The sequence below is a fragment of the Drosophila yakuba genome, chromosome 2L (genome assembly GCF_016746365.2).
Source record: "Drosophila yakuba strain Tai18E2 chromosome 2L, Prin_Dyak_Tai18E2_2.1, whole genome shotgun sequence".
NCBI classification, from domain to species: domain Eukaryota; kingdom Metazoa; phylum Arthropoda; class Insecta; order Diptera; family Drosophilidae; genus Drosophila; species Drosophila yakuba.
This window is the reverse complement of record NC_052527.2, coordinates 25160743-25178871: the sequence shown is the minus strand read 5'-3', so window position 1 is coordinate 25178871 and position 18129 is coordinate 25160743. Positions and strand designations below refer to the sequence as shown.

The following is an 18129-nucleotide window of genomic DNA, read 5'->3' as shown; positions in this document are numbered from 1 at the left end:
ACACTCTACACAGCAGACCGCAAGCCCTCTCGAAATCTCAATTCTGAAGCCAATCTGGACCTTTTGGGATACAGCTGTGCGGCACGGCAAGCGAATCAGCCGAATCTAGGCGTTCCAAAATAAATACCTCAGAACAGTTTCTAACGCCCATCCGTACCACGAAACTCCATCATACACAACTAACTAACTTTGTTTGATTGGACATCAATTGCAGCCGTTGTTCGTCGGTCGATTTGTTTCGGTTCCAGTCGTCCTTATACTGGTTCCCTGATTGTTGGCGCCATTGTTCTTGGGTAGTTTCTTAGTAATGGCCAAGAAGATGTCGTTCACATTCATGCCCGTCTTGGCGGATGTTTCCAAAATGTTTCTCCTCGGCATATTACTTCGATTCATCGAACTCCACGACGCGAATGTTTGACAAATCTACCTTGTTGCCGGCCAGCTCAAGGCAATGTTTGGTGAGGCTTGTTTATGCAGTTCCTTGATCCAGGTCTTCGCACGCTGTAAACTGTCCTGATTCTGTATATCATAGACGACAATAGCGGCCTGCTCTCCTCGATAATACATGGGAGCTAAGCTGTAGTACCGCTCCTGGCCAGCCGTGTCCCAGATCTCGAACTTGACGACAGTGTCCTTTATGCAAATGGTCTGTGTCAGAAAGGCCGCACCTATGTGCTCTCCTGGTACTCATGGAACTGTCCCTTGACGAAGCGCAGCACCAGGGAGGACTCGCCGAGGAGCACAAACTTGAATTCGCCACTTTTGTTCTGCGAGGTGGCATTGGGCCGCTGCGCCGTTCCAGTGCCACTGGCACCGCGAGTGGTTGCCATAATCGGTTCGGGTTGGATCTGATGCGAATGCGGATGCGCTTCAATACCAACATAAAATTCCTTATCGATTCCGGATCAGTCAGATGACTCATCACTCATACCTGTTTCGATAATCAAGGGAATGCATCGTCGCAAAGATGACTTCAAACTCTACGCGGCCATCACGTCTATAGTTGATACCTACGGCACGCTAAATCTAACTATTGGTCTCAACGTACGGTTTGAGTTCACCCAATCAGCAATCATCGGAGCAGATTTCCTCACGCACCTCGGCCTTATCCTCGACCTCAAGGGTACACGCCTTATGGATCCATCAAAAGCTGTTTTGAGCAAAGGAGAAGCTGCAGAAGCAAAATTCTACAACTTTTTTTCTCCCGTACTCCAATCTTCTTAGTCGCTTTGTGCAGATCACACGTCCCAATTTGCCTATAGGTTGCGCATTCCTTTCAAACATCTGGACCACCTGTTTTCGACAAGCCAAGACGGCTTACAGGATTTCGATCTCTTACTTCAGCAAGAAGTGAATGGGCCAGTCCTATTTATTTGGTCCCCAAGAAGAGCAACGAATGGCGCACTACTGGTGATTATCGCAAACTTAATGCTTCCACTATTCCAAATCGCTACCCGATTCCTCATGGGGAAGACATTCTTCAACGCGTGCATGGATGCTCGGTTTTCTCCACAATCAATTTGGTGCGTGCCTACCACCAGATCCCAGTCGAGCCAGGTGATATTACGAAAACAGCCGTCACTACACCGTTCGGCCTCTTCGAGTTCTTCGGCATTCCACCTGGACTGCGCAATGCAGCGCAAACCTTCCAGCGCCACAAGGACAACCTGCTTCGGGGCACTCCATCCGTAGGATGCAATATGGACGACATAATCGTGTTCTCCACAACGCACGAGGTGCATTTGAAGCACTCCAGACAGTCTTTGAGATTTTGCAGAAAAACCACCTCCAAATTAACCCTCAAAAGTGCCCATTTGGTAAAAGTGAGGTAATTTTCTTATGTTTCCAAGTCAATGCGAGCGGTTTCAAGCCCTGTTGAGCGCCCGCAAGCAATCAACAATTTTCCCAAACCTCAAACTATCATGGAATTGCGTCGGTTTTTGGGAATGGTCAACTATTACCGACACCTCATCCTACACGCAGCTCAGGCTCAAATCCTCACAGACAAACCTTAAAGGCGCAACCAAAAATGACAAGCGCGAAATATCCTGGACCGGCCTGCGGAAAATGCATTCCAGGCCTGCAAGCAAGGAATTTTAGGTGCCGTATGCTCTACGTTCCTTTCCCCATCGGGTCGCTTCGTTCTTAAAACGGACGCCTCCGATACAGCGATCGGTGCTGCTATCTCCGGCAGAGCAAGGCAAGAATGATCGCGAGCTCCTGGCTATTTTCGCTGGTATCATCCATTTCAAGCACATTCTAGAGGGTCGTCCATTCAATATCCAAACCGACCATAAAGCACTACAATACGCTTTCAGGGAGAAAGCAAGGAATTAACCGTGATGCCACCCTCTGGTCCCGACAATGCGTTCCTTGCCAGCGGGCCAAAATCCATCGCCACACACGCAGCCCGGTGGAGAAGATCGATGTTCCTGACAATCGTTTCGAGCACATTCACGTCGATCTGATTGAGCTTCCATGTCTTACCATCATCGACCGCTTCAGCAGATGGCCTGCAGCTATTCCACTATCCAACATCACCGCGGAGACTGTCGCGACAGCTCCGTATACACAGTGGATCTGCATGTTTGGCTGCCCACTCACTCTAACAACGGACCAGGGATCTCAATTCGAATCCTCATTGTTTGCTGAGCTGGCTAAACTAATTGGAGCCGAAAGGATACGTACAACCGCACATCACCCTCAGTCAAACGGCATCTTGGAGAGATGGCATCGTACCTTCAAGGTCGCCCTGATGTGTAAGTCTCACATAGCATGGCCGGATCTCCTGCCTACAGTTCGGTTGGGGCTGGGCTCGGCGTTTAAGGCGGACCTCCAGTCACCGCCGGCCGAAATGCTTTTTGGCACCACTATTCGTATCCCCAACAAATTTTTTGAGTCGCATACTCCAACCGCCTTCAGCAAGGATCACCAACGCACCGAGCAACTAAGTCAACATATCAGGGCTACACCACCTTTCATTTTAAAGGACCTGAGAACTTGTACGCACGTCTTCAAGCAAGTGGCATCTGTTGAAAAACCACTCGAGTCGCCTTACACGGGACCTAATCGGGTAATACGCCGGGTTGATGACAAGTTCTACATCATCAGCATTAATGGACAAGAGAAGGCCATATCAGTCGACCTCCTCAAACCTGCCGTCTTAGCTAAAGCTGACGCTTGCGAAGACCACCACGAGGATCCACCACCTGACCAACAGATTTCTCAGCTACCTACACCACTGAGCCCTGCACCTGCAGCTCCAGAATTTATACCGTTACCTTCAGAACCTGGCGAAGTCACTGGAGGGGGAGTAGATGTGGCGCCCAGACTAAAGCCCAGTCTGGCAACACGGCGAAAGCTAGTACTAACGCCAAGAACTTTCCTGGAAGACGATAGCTTCTGATATCGTCAGACTGGCAACTCTGGACTTCAACTCGGCCGAGCAACAAGCTTACGGCTTCAAATCAACAGCAGTAACTACATAAGTTACTATAGAAAGTTCCATTTGAATGAACAAGCGAATGCAATGAAGCATTTGAATATCTCAAAATGGAATTAATGAAAACAACACTTTTTCAGTACCCAAATTTCACATAACCACAGAAGGTAGTAAATAGCTATTCTCTGAAAACAGATTACAGCTACCTGTGGCATTCGCTTCAAAAAGCTTCACAAGAGACGAAAGAAATAAGTTCACTACAGAACAACAGCTAGCAGCTATTCACTGGGTAATAAATGACTTCAGACCTTACGTATTTGGTAGGCATTTCTTAGTACAAAGTGACCATAGGCCACTATCATAACTTTTTTTTCGATGAGAAATCCCAGTTCAAAATTAACCAGAATAAGACTAGACTTGGAGAAGTTTGAATTCACAGTAAAAGGGGAAGTATAATCACGTTGCAGATGCTTTGTCCCGAATAACCATCGGATAACTTAAAACAATGAATAGACAAGTATCAACAAGACAGAAAAAAAACCTGCGCAGGGGAAAAATTGCATGAACCAAATAAGAAAGAATAAAATATAAAATTGCACAAATATCTATCAGGTAATCAATAACATGGATGCCAAAAAATATGTTATACTTAAAATAAAAAGAGGAAAAAATATTATAACGTTTTGACATATCAACTCATAACTAATTTTATTTCTAAAGAAATAATTGATTTAGATAAATTCTTTCAAAGGCTTCATGAAGAAGCAAGAATAAATAACCTAATTCAAACGCTATTGTCACCAAGTTAACAAATCTTCGAGTTTGTCACTATAAAAAATTTGTTAAAAAAAGGGCAATAAAATATTAAAAAATTTAAAAATAGCGCTATTGAACAAGATGACTAAGATAGATAAAAATGATAATGTTCAAATAAAAGCAATATTGTCTAAATATCATGACGATCCATCAGAAGAAGGTCATTAAGGAATTTCTAGAACCCTGAAGAAAATAAAAAACTATTATTATTGGCCACAAATGACAAAGGCAATAAATAAATATGTTAAAACATATTTAAAATGGCAACAAGCGAAGACTTTAAAACATACCAAAACACCGTTGACAATAAGAGAAACACCAGCAAAAGCATTTGATATAGTTTTGATAGATACCATTGGCCCACTTTCAAGATCAGAAAACGGAAATGAGTATGCTCTTACTATCATTTGTGATTTAACAAGATATTTGGTAACGGTACCCATACCAAATAAAAGTGCCAGATCAGTTGCTAAGGCTATATTTGAAAATTTTAATCTTAAGTACGGTCCAATGGAAACAATCATTACGGACATGGGAATGGAATATGAAATCAAATTATAGACGACCTGTGCAAATATATGAAGATAAAAACATTACTTCAACAGCACACCATCATCAGACGTTGGGAACAATAGAACGAAGTCACAGAACATTCAACGAGTATGTTCGCTTATACAAATTATAAGTTACCGAGTTACCAACCGTGGTTTAGAGGGTAACAATAATTTAATTAGAGACATATCTTTTCTGCGAAACTATTCAGTGAAAACACGTCTACTCTCGATGAACATCACAATAAGAATATAATTTATTTACATATGTAAGTAAAACATTAATTAATTGTTTCACAAGAAGGTAATTCGGACTCGAGGTCCGGTTTTATTTGAATAAAAATTAGAACTAAAGTGGGTTTACAATTTTTGGTGATATTTATGCCGCCTCTGCCAGCGGGAAGCGCTCCAGACGCTGATCTTGCAATTTTCTGTTATTGCTGCTGCATGGCCGGATGCGCGTGCAAGCTTTGGCTATTTGTTGTTTTAAATTCCTCTGGTGTTAACTTGTATATGCTTCATTATATGTATGTATGCTGTTCGCAGACAGCTCTTATATATATATGTATATGTTTGTGTGTATGCATGTGTATGTATGTGTAACGTTGCTGTTCTGCTGTTCTGTTTCCGCGAAAGAAGCCTTTTTTGTGGCGTTGACTGTCGATCCCATTGTAATCAGTGTTGCTGCTGTGCAATGGGGTACACCCGAAGTGGTAACTCGCCCACCGGATATGGCCTGCAATTCAGCTGTTAACTTCTCCGCCTTTTAAGAGGCCACTTGCTCCACATCATTGCTAGCTCCTGGCTTTGTGTGGCTCCTGGTCTTTAGGTGATGGTAGCTCAACCAAATGGTAGAGCACAATAGGAAGGCAGCAAGTACGGCGAAGGAATTGCCGAGGAGGGACCCCAAGGTGAGTTTCTATCTAAGATATTTATACCCGTTACTCGTAGAGTAAAAGGGTATACTAGATTCGTTGAAAAGGCAGAAGGAAGCGTTTCCGACCATATAAAGTATATATATTCTTGATCAGGACCAATAGCCGAGTCGATATGATCATGTCCGTCTGTCTGTCCGTCCGTATGAACGCTGTGATCTTAGAAACTACAAAAGCTAGAAAGTTGAGATTAAGCATAAAGACTCCAGAGACATGGACGCTGCGCAAGTTTGTCGATTCATGCTGCAACGCCCACTCTAACGCCCACAAACCGCCCAAATCTGCCACGCCCACACTTTTGAAAAATGTTTAAATATTTTTTCATTTTTGTATTGGTCTTGTAAATTTCTATCGATTTCTTTAAAAACTTTTTGCCACGCCCACAAACCGCCCAAAGCTGCCACGCCCACACTTTTGAAAAATGTTTTGATATTTTCTCATTTTTGTATCAGTCTTGTAAATTTCTATCGACTTGCAAGAAAACTTTTTGCCACGCCCACTCTAACGCCCACAAACCGCCAAAAACTGTCAGTGTTGAAGACTCTCCTTCGCACTTTCACTAGCTGAGTAACGGGTATCAGATAGTCGGGGAACTCGACTATAGCGTTCTCTCTTGTTTTGTATATACTATGTGTATTTAGGACTGTTTTAACATGCATTGGCTGCTGTAAATTTTGTTGTTTTCTTAGGGGAACGAACTCTGGGTTAATAAATGAAACATTTGATCCGCTGTCTATTAAGAATTTAAGCGGTCTGCCGAATGGCGATTCAATTAAAATATAGATTAGTGCTCCTCTACATTTTGATTTTGGAGTATAATCAGGGGAATGTCCGAGGCATTTATTGAAAATGTTGGGACGTCTTTTATATTGTTAAGTTCAACAAATCCCCTACTGGTGCTTTGCTGTGCTCTATCTGAGTTTACGGTTCCTCCTGCTCCTAAGGACCCTCCTTGGGTCCGTTCTGGTCCAGTAGATCCCGAATAACTACCTCTTTTATACTGTTGTCCCCTGTTGTTGCTATAATTTCTATAATTATTTTGTTGTATTTCTCTCATGGTGTTGTTGTAGTTTCCGTTGTTGGTTCGTAGTCCCCGGTTACTGTTCCCTTGTTCTTGTCGGTTTGTGTTGTGGTTGTTATTGTAATTTGTGTTAGTTGGTTGTTGTGTGTTTGTGTTATAACTGTTGTCGCTTTGCTGTCTTGCTTCGTAAGTTGGTTCATTACTGTTATTGTTATCTTTCATATATTCATCTCTGAACTCTTTTGCTATTTCATTTGCCTGTCTTAATGTTTTTGGATTTTGAGCTTTTACCGTCCACAACGGGTTTTTCAGTCCGGCTATGAACTTCTGTTCGCAAGTCTTTTCATACGAATTTTCTTTTATTTTGCGTATTTTATCGTCTAGTATCGCTGCTCTTATGCCTGATATTTCTTGGTATATCAATTTGATCGATAACCCTTTATATGGGATTTCACAAAGGTCGTCCAATAAATGTTCTTCACTTCTTGACTCCCCGAAATTATCAAATAATGCTCAACCCAATTGAGTTTTACTCTCTCCCTAATTAATGTCCTGTCTGCTTGTCCAACTATTTTGTCTCTAATTACTCCTAATAGTAATTCTCCGTACTCTGTCTTTTCTACGTTAGTGACCAACTTCATTACTCGCTCTACGCTTGTAATAAACTTTGTTAGTAATTCTTTGTCTCCTTCATACGTGGGTAATAGTTTAATTGCATCGGGTATTTGAAGTTCACCCATTAAGTCTCTATTGGTTCTTTGGTTCTGTTCAGTTCGTATAAGAATGTTTTCTTCTACTTCTATTTCTAGAGGCTGCAAAACTCTAGTCGCCCTTGCTCTTTCCGCTACTCTAGCTAAGCTTCTCGTTATGGGTGTGTTTCTTCCTAGATTAGCTGACATGATCCTATTTGAACTGTGTGTAAGCAACAAATATATGTTTATATGCTTATTAATGTATTATTATGTATAAGTGGCAACAATATATGTATTATATGTATATTATATATATATATTTTTGTTTATATATGTATTACATCCTATTTGAACTGTGTGTAAGCAACAAATATATGCTTATATGCTTATTAATGTATTATTATGTATAAGTGGCAACAATATATGTATTATATGTATATTATATATATATATTTTGTATGAACTTTTGAATTATATATATTAATTTGCTTGTACTATTTATTTTGTGTAATTTTTTTGTTTTTGTATAGTGTGTGTGTTTAGTGTACTTAAGAGGAGGGACTGCTGTAAATTTTGTTGTTTTCTTAGGGGAACGAACTCTGGGTTAATAAATGAAACATTTGATCCGCTGTCTATTAAGAATTTTAGCGGTCTGCCAAATGGCGATTCAATTAAAATATAGATTAGTGCTCCTCTACATTTTGATTTTGTAGTATAATCAGGGGAATATCCGAGGCATTTATTGAAAATTTTGGGACGTCTTCTACATTGTTAAGTTCAACAAATCCCCTACTGGTGCTTTGCTGTGTTCTATCTGAGTTTACGGTTCCTCCTGCTCCTAAGGACCCTCCTTGGGTCCGTTCTGGTCCAGTAGATCCCGAATAACTACCTCTTTTATACTGTTGTCCCCTGTTGTTGCTATAATTTCTATAATTATTTTGTTGTATTTCTCTCATGGTGTTGTTGTAGTTTCCGTTGTTGGTTCGTAGTCCCCGGTTACTGTTCCCTTGTTCTTGTCGGTTTGTGTTGTGGTTGTTATTGTAATTTGTGTTAGTTGGTTGTTGTGTGTTTGTGTTATAACTGTTGTCGTTTTGCTGTCTTGATTCGTAAGTTGGTTCATTACTGTTATTGTTATCTTTCATATATTCATCTCTGAACTCTTTTGCTATTTCATTTGCCTGTCTTAATGTTTTTGGATTTTGAGCTTTTACCGTCCACAACGGGTTTTTCAGTCCGGCTATGAACTTCTGTTCGCAAGTCTTTTCATACGAATTTTCTTTTATTTTGCGTATTTTATCGTCTAGTATCGCTGCTCTTATGCCTGATATTTCTTGGTATATCAATTTGATAGATAACCCTTTATATGGGATTTCACAAAGGTCGTCCAATAAATGTTCTTCACTTCTTGACTCCCCGAAATTATCAAATAATGCTCAACCCAATTGAGTTTTACTCTCTCCCTAATTAATGTCCTGTCTGCTTGTCCAACTATTTTGTCTCTAATTACTCCTAATAGTAATTCTCCGTACTCTGTCTTTTCTACGTTAGTGACCAACTTCATTACTCGCTCTACGCTTGTAATAAACTTTGTTAGTAATTCTTTGTCTCCATCATACGTGGGTAATAGTTTAATTGCATCGGGAAGTTGAAGTTCACCCATTACGTACTTTTATATGTATTGTATTATTATATTAAATGTTTGCGTCATTATTGTTGTTTCAGCTTTTATACCCGTTACTCGTAGAGTAAAAGGGTATACTCGATTCGTTGAAAAGTATGTAACAGGGAGAAGGAAGCGTTTCCGACCATATATATATATTCTTGATCAGGATCAATAGCCGAGTCGATTTGGCCATATCCGTCTGTCCGTCCGTCTGTCCGTCCGTCTGCCTGCTTGTTTATGTAGTTAATTAGACTTATCTTTTGTTAAATCTTTGTTAAAAGTTGGGAATTTTGTGATTGTTTTTAATTCGATTTTCCCACTATATGGAAAGCTGGTGATTTAAATTTTTTCACTTCGATTTTCCCGCTTTATTGAAAGCGGTTGATTTTAATTTTTATACCCGTTACTCGTAGAGTAAAAGGGTATACTAGATTCTTTGAAAAGTATGTAACAGGCAGAAGGAAGCGTTTCCGACCATATAAAGTATATATATTCTTGATCAGGATCAATAGCCGAGTCGATTTGCCCATTTCCGTCTTTCCGTCCGTCCGTCTGTCCGTAGGAACGTCGAGATCTCAGGAACTACAAAAGCTATAAAGTTGAGATTAGGCATACAGACTCGGGACATAGACGCAGCGCAAGTTTGTCGAATCATGCTGCCACGCCCACTATAACACCCACAAACCGCACAAAACTGCCACGCCCACACTTTTGAAAAATGTTTAAATATTTTTTCATTTTTGTATTGGTCTTGTAAATTTCTATCGATTTCTTAAAAAACTTTTTGCCACGCCCACAAACCGACCAAAGCTGCCACGCCCACACTTTTAAAAAATGTTTTGATATTTTTTCATTTTTGTATCAGTCTTGTAAATTTCTATCAACTTGGAAGAAAACTTTTGGCCACGCCCACTCTAACGCCAACAAACTGTCAGTGTTGAAGACTCTCCTTCGCACTTTCACTAGCTGAGTAACGGGTATCAAATAGTCGGTGAACTCGACTATAGCGTTCTCTCTTGTTTTGTATATATTATGTGTATTTAGGACTGTTTTAACATGCATTGACTGCTGTAAATTTTGTTGTTTTCTTAGGGGAACGAACTCTGGGTTAATAAATGAAACATTTGATCCGCTGTCTATTAAGAATTTTAGCGGTCTGCCAAATGGCGATTCAATTAAAATATAGATTAGTGCTCCTCTACATTTTGATTTTGTAGTATAATCAGGGGAATATCCGAGGCATTTATTGAAAATTTTGGGACGTCTTCTACATTGTTAAGTTCAACAAATCCCCTACTGGTGCTTTGCTGTGTTCTATCTGAGTTTACGGTTCCTCCTGCTCCTAAGGACCCTCCTTGGGTCCGTTCTGGTCCAGTAGATCCCGAATAACTACCTCTTTTATACTGTTGTCCCCTGTTGTTGCTATAATTTCTATAATTATTTTGTTGTATTTCTCTCATGGTGTTGTTGTAGTTTCCGTTGTTGGTTCGTAGTCCCCGGTTACTGTTCCCTTGTTCTTGTCGGTTTGTGTTGTGGTTGTTATTGTAATTTGTGTTAGTTGGTTGTTGTGTGTTTGTGTTATAACTGTTGTCGTTTTGCTGTCTTGATTCGTAAGTTGGTTCATTACTGTTATTGTTATCTTTCATATATTCATCTCTGAACTCTTTTGCTATTTCATTTGCCTGTCTTAATGTTTTTGGATTTTGAGCTTTTACCGTCCACAACGGGTTTTTCAGTCCGGCTATGAACTTCTGTTCGCAAGTCTTTTCATACGAATTTTCTTTTATTTTGCGTATTTTATCGTCTAGTATCGCTGCTCTTATGCCTGATATTTCTTGGTATATCAATTTGATAGATAACCCTTTATATGGGATTTCACAAAGGTCGTCCAATAAATGTTCTTCACTTCTTGACTCCCCGAAATTATCAAATAATGCTCAACCCAATTGAGTTTTACTCTCTCCCTAATTAATGTCCTGTCTGCTTGTCCAACTATTTTGTCTCTAATTACTCCTAATAGTAATTCTCCGTACTCTGTCTTTTCTACGTTAGTGACCAACTTCATTACTCGCTCTACGCTTGTAATAAACTTTGTTAGTAATTCTTTGTCTCCATCATACGTGGGTAATAGTTTAATTGCATCGGGAAGTTGAAGTTCACCCATTACGTCTCTATTGGTTCTTTGCGTCATGGTGGTCTGTTCAGTTCGTATAAGAATGTTTTCTTCTACTTCTATTTCAAGAGGCTTCAAAACTCTAGTCGCCCTTGCTCTTTCCGCTGCTCTAGCTAAGCTTCTCGTTATGGGTGTGTTTCTTCCTAGATTAGCTGACATGTATTACATCCTATTTGAACTGTGTGTAAGCAAAAAATATATGCTTATATGCTTATTAATGTATTATTATGTATAAGTGGCAACAATATATGTATTATATGTATATTATATATATATATTTTGTATGAACTTTTGAATTATATATATTAATTTGCTTGTACTATTTATTTTGTGTAATTTTTTTGTTTTTGTATAGTTTGTGTGTTTAGTGTACTTAAGAGTTAATACATCAAAAATATTTGTTTGGTTGTGGTAAGTGGCAATGAATTTAGTTTTGACTTTTGTATTTTATATATATATTTTGTATGAATATTTGTAAGCTGAATTTGAATTATATATTAATTTGCTATGTTTTGTGTGTAATATTTTTGTTTTTGTATAGTGTATGTGTACTTAACAGTTAATGCTTACAAGAAAATGTTTGTTGTGTTTGTTTGTGGTAAGTGGCAAAGAATTTCGTTTTGGCTTTTGTAATTGGGTATCTCTGCTATGTTAGAGTTGAATTTTACAATGAATTTTTGGGGTATAGTCTTATATTTATAGATAGTGACAATAATGCAATTATATCAATTTAATTTAATGTTGTGAGTGTTATTACTTGAAATATATTATTCGTCTGATTGTGTTGTTCGATTATTTCTTTTGTTTGAATGTATTCGAGTGGTTTGAGTTTTGTTACATTATTATTTACATAGATAGTTTGAGTATTGTCTAACATTGTGTTGGTAAATAATATTTCTTCTAGTTGAGCAGAACAATTAAATGCTTGCCATGTTATTGCCTTCTATTATAGTTTCTCCATTAATACAATTTTGGCTTAGGATAGTCTTGGGAAGGCTCCAAGATGTAGTTATATTAGGCTCTACATATTTTATCTACTGTATCTACATTGTGTTGGGACCTGGTTTAGTATACCAGTTATACATTTATTTATAACTAAGCTTTGAGAACTTGCTGTGTAAGTTTGATTATTGTGTGAAAAATATTTGTCATGTATTGGTTCGGTTAGTATGTTACTTTTTTCCTCTGTATGGGATTATTGCAAAAACTGGTGTTTTGATTATGTCGTTTGGAATTGTTGTAAGTTGAAAATTATTAAAGCTTCTCCTTCAAAATTATGATTTAAATGATTAGTCAGTTCGATTCCTTGATTAATGACTTCTATTACGTGGTTGAGTTCGCTAATTTGTACGTTATTTTTAGAGATTTGGGTTATTTGTTGTTGTAATTCTTCTTTATCTTCTTGATCTAAAGTACCGAATAAGTATTTGTAAATTGTTCCTATGAAGTTAACAAGACCGCGTTTACTGCGTTTTACAATTCTTATACCGTTCATTTCTCTGTTTAGTTTTTCTACTAGATACTGAATATACTTATGGTAAGTTATTAAAAGGTTGAGTTTGTTTAATAAGTTCTTCATAAGTATTTTCTGTTTTAGTTAAGTTAATGGATAAGTAATGATATTCATGGTTTATTGGTAAGTCTATTGATCCGGTTTGAAATATTAGGTTACCGTTTTTGGCCTGGATGGGGGTTACTTCTAGATATTGCGTGTTAATTGTCGATGGGAGGCATAACATGATTATCATGCTCAGGAGTAGGCCTGGAATTATCGTTATTTAATTTACTCTTATTAATTTTCTTTTTCTTTTTAAACTTGGATTTATAGTGTATTATCTTTCTACCTCTATTTGTTTCTTCGAAATGTTTATCATCTATTTGTCTTAAATTTCCTGTCTTTTTGAATGGGTTAGTTGTTTTTGATCTAACTAACTCTCAAAGTTGGTATCTATACTGAAGTCATGTCTATTCTCGTTGAGTTTGTCAATTTTGTTTACTTTATTTTGTTGAGTGTCATAAGCAGGGGTTCCTGCAAAAATGAAGATATCAGCTGCAGTTCGACCGGTTGTATTATGCTTTGTTTTGTAATTGTATACGTAAAGAATTTTTTCGAATTTCGTGAATTGGTTTTCGGGTTCATTTTCGCTTGTTATTATTCTTAGTTTTTCATTAACAGTTTTATGAAATCGCTCAATGTCAGAAATTCCATTTTTACTTGTTGTTAGATTGGGGGTCACTCCTTCTGATTCTAACCAGAGTTTAAGTGCAGCGCACATGAAAGCGGAGTCTTTGTCGGCTTTAATTTCTGTGGGTTTAACCATATCGTTGAATTTGCGTAAAATAGCTCTTTTAGCTTCAAGCCAATCTCTACTGTTTACTTCTATCAGGAAGGCGTATTTAGAATAAATGTCAATACATGATAGGAATTGTTTATTAAGTAAAAATCCATGACATACTTGTCTCTGTGATTGAAAGTTTCTGGAGTTATTTCAAGAGTTAATTTTGTGTTTCTATGTTCCGTTTTGGCGATGTTACAGATTTCACATTCGTTTATGATATTTTGGATTAGTTTTTGATAATCAGGGTAATAATAAAGTTCTTTGATCTGTAGCGTGAGTTTCTCTATACCAGGGTGTAATAGTTCTTTGTGTGTTTGTGTGTTTCTTTGCGAATGTTTGAATGTCTATTAGTTTATTACTTGTTTTCATAGTTCTAGTGAAACTGTCAGGACTTATGGTTTGAATATACGCTTTTTGGAAGATTTGAAAGTCGTCTTCGTTAGGGAAGTAAATAACACTTTTTTTAGTGCAGAAGTATTCTTTAATTAGATCTTTGGCAAGGGTATCAGTCATTTCTTTATAACTGATTTTTATTCTGATTTTATGGAAATATTTTATTATCTGGACATCGTCTTTTATGAATTTGAATTGCCTGTTATAATAATTAAGAGGTCTTTCTGTTATTGAGATGTGACTTTGGTTGTCTTCTGGTGCACTATTCACAGTAGCTGCTGTGGGAACAGAAACTGGGTCATCTTCTCCTAGGAAGTTTTCTTGTATTTGGACTCTAGATAGAGCGTCAGCGATGGGTAGATATTGAATCTTTTAATCGTATTCGTTAAGTTTTATCTTCTATCTCTGAGGTTTCATATTGGGGTCTTTTATGTTACTTAACCATACAAGTGGCCTATGATCGCTAAATATGTCGAACTTTCTACCGAATAGGTAGGACCTGAAATATTTTGTTGCCCATACTATAGCTTATAGCTCTTTTTCTATGGCCGAATAGTTAAGTTCATGTTCGCTTAAAGTTCTGCTTGCATAGCAGATGGGTTTATGTTTTTGGGATAATACAGCACCTATGGCTATATTACTCGCATCTGTTGTCAGTGAAACTTTCTTTTTGAAGTTGGGATATATTAGGATTGGATCGGACGTGATGAGTACTTTTAGTTTTTCGAAAGCGGACATATAATCATTATCTTTTGTGTTAATTACTGCTCCTTTTTTTAGTTTGAGAGTCATAGGTTTTGCTATTTTTGCAAAATTAGGAATGAATTTACGGTAAAATCCGCATAGTCCAGGGAAAGATTTTATTCCTTTTGTGGTTTTAGGAATAGGGAAATTAACAATTGCATTTATTTTGTTAAGGTTTGGTTTTATACCGTCTGTTTCTTTCTTCAGAAATTCACATTTATCGAGTTGCAATTTGAGATTAGCTGATTGTAGCTTATTAAATACCCTTTTTAATGACATTATATGTTCCTCCAATGAAGTGGAATAAATGATAATGTCATCTAAGTAAACTAAATAATCTTTATAAATTAAATCTTCTTAAAGATTGTTCATGCAGCGTTGAAATGTTGCTGGTGCATTTTTCAGACCAAAGGGCATACGAATATATTCATAATGTCCATGTTTTGTTAAGAATGCTGTTTTGGGTATTGATTGTTGGTCCATTTAGATTTGATGAAAACCTTTAGCTAGATCAATGGTTGTGAAGTATTGACAGCGTTCAAGCTTGTCTAATATTTCATCCATTACAGGAATAGGGAATTTGTCGTCAATGGTTATCTCGTTGAGACTACGATAGTCTATGACTAATCGGAATTTTGGTTTCCCAGAAGCATCGCTTATCTTTGGGACGATCCAAATTGGAGAACAATAGGGGGATTTAGATTTCCTAATTATTTTTTGTTCTAACATGTCGTTAATTTGTTTGTTGACTTCTTGATCAAATGCTTGGGGGTACTTATATGGCTTTTTATAGATAGGGTCTTCGTGTTTTGTATGAATAGAATGTTTGATCGTACTTGTAAAAGTCAAATTTTCACCCTATTTGTACTGAATATCATTGTATTCAAGCAGAACGTGAGAAAGTTGTTTCCTTTCTTCTGTATTCAAATGTTCTAATCTGAATACGTTGGATTCTCTTAACTCGTCGTCTAAGGCGAAGTAAGAGGATGTTACAAGAAGGGCTTCTTCTATGTAAAGGGTAATAAGAGGGTTTCCCTCAGATTTAGAAGGCTTGGGATACACATAGGTAATCTTGGTCTCTTCTGAATTAGACGGTCTGGGGCACTCATTGGTGTTTTTTGACTCATCTGGTTTTAAGTTGGCTTTTTGGACTTTGGACTTTTCTGAGAAATTGTGAATATAAAATATTTGATTAGTGGGACAAAGTTTGCTTGACTACAATGAAACACTTTGGTTCAATGTTATAACGCCATTTATAGTGTAGACATTTACTTTAGAAGGTTTGATTGGAAAATTAAAGAAAGTTTGTTTCATAATGTTAATAGACCAACCAGTGTCTACTAAGCATTTGAGAGTGATATTATTCATTTTAATTTTTAGGAATGGGTTTTTACTTCCTCTGAATCGTTTTCTGATTCCGAGGCTGGTTGAAGAAAATTTTCGCATCCTGTGTCCATTCTGAATTGAGCACTAGCATTTTCTCTCTGCCTTTTGGTAGGAGGGTTTGGTGCACTAGTATTTCGTATAATTTAAATTTAAATTTAAATCATTTAAATTTGAAAATTTAAATGATTTTGAATTCTAGCTGTATTTAGTTTTTGTGTGAATTCCCTTGCTAACCTTGGATTTATTTCAGCTGGTCTTGAGTTGGTATTTTGGATCTGTGTAGGGTTTGTTAATAGAATAAAAGTGGGAACGGAATCGTTGGTTGGGATGGGTGTTTTTAGTTTGGTTAATGTGTGTATGTTTATGTGAATTTGGGTTAAATCTTGGCTGACTATCGGATGTTTTTTAGACTGGGTCTTCTTGTTGGGCGGTTTGTCTTAATTTTTGGATAGTTGAAATGTCATGCCTCGCTAGGGTCATGAACAGTCTATCGGGGAGTGATCTTTTTTTTTATTTTTTATAGTGGTTGTCATTGCTTGTGTATGTTGTATATGTTGCTAACTTATTTATGATTACATTTGATTTATCTTCTAACTGTTCGCAAAATAGACGTAAGTTACCTTTGAAAGGTGTGCGGTACAATCTTCCTAGTAGTTCCTCCAGGGGTGTCTGGGTCTTAAATTCTGTGATTAAGGCGTCCCTTAGAGTTGACCAATCATTATGCATTCCGAATAGGGAAACTTTTTCTGCATCTCCAGTGATTTGAAGTTCGAAGGCTCCAAATATGATCGCCTTCTGTCGAGCGTCGTTTGCAGGGTATAGGTTCTACAGGTATTCCATTCTTCTGATGAACGAGCTGAGTTTTGATAGATCTCCAGTGAATGGTGGTACTTGGCGTATTTGCCGAAGTAATTGAGAAATATTTTCTGCTGGTAACGCCATTTTAGTTTAATTTATAAGTTATTTTCTGTTCTTGTTCACAGACTGCTACAGTATGTCGAGACTTATGCCTTAAGTGAACTGCAATGTTTTAACTTTTTGTTGTTAAATACAATAGTAGCGGTCACACTTTTAATTTTAGTGGGCTACTGTTTTTGTTCACAGACTGCTACAGTATGTCGAGACTAATGTCTTAGTGAACTGCACTGTGCGCCTTTTAATTGCATTACACCTTAGTGGAGGTCTCACCTCTCGAAGCGGTCCACAAAATTAGGTCTATAAATTAACTCCAATCGCACAGGTTCTTGTGCGGATACCGATTTTAGTCACTTTAAACGAACCGAAATCACTTTGTTGCGGCCGATTCGCGGGTACAATCAGAAAAGGTTACTTGGTCGTACAAGTTTCCTCTTTTCACTAGATTGTCAAAGGATAACGAGTTTACTAGGACTTTTTTTTTCAGTATCCTACCGACTGCGCCATTTACGAATTCAGTCCGAGAGTTTAATAAAAAAAAGAACACGGTTGGTTTGTGATTTATTATTAAACGTTTTATTTATTCCAATAGAGGAAGAACTAGAGCCTTTAGATTATTACTTACTTGGACAATGGATTTCGAAGTTGAAATGAGCTTTAGCAAAGCTATCGCAATTGATAGCGTACTCAGAACTGGATTGCCTTATGGGGACATGTTTGCGTTTACATAGGCAGATTAGGATAGCTTAAGAGTGAAGTTTAAGAGAATTAAGTTATAATTGTTTATTAAGAGAGAAGCTCTCAAAAAATAGGAGAGAGAAGCTCCCGAAAAATAGGAGTAATTGGAGAGTCCTGAGACCATTGCGTGGGCGGAAGTTTTTGTTATTTCAGTTGGCCTCGCCAAGTGGTCAAATGTTTACGATTTGTTATTTCTTGGCTTCGCCAAGTGATCGAATGTTAAGTGATCGACGTTGGCTCGCCACAGAGTCTAGACTTTGGAATATGATGCTGTGCGTAAATGACAGCTAAGCTTAATCGAAGGGCTCTTGATCTTTAATT

At 37.8% G+C, this 18129-nt stretch overlaps 1 pseudogene; it reads right to left on the bottom strand.

Annotated features, from left to right (window-relative positions):
- Positions 1 to 204: 204 nt before the first annotated feature.
- On the bottom strand, positions 205 to 830 carry LOC6539294 (annotated as a pseudogene).
- Positions 831 to 18129: the final 17299 nt, after the last annotated feature.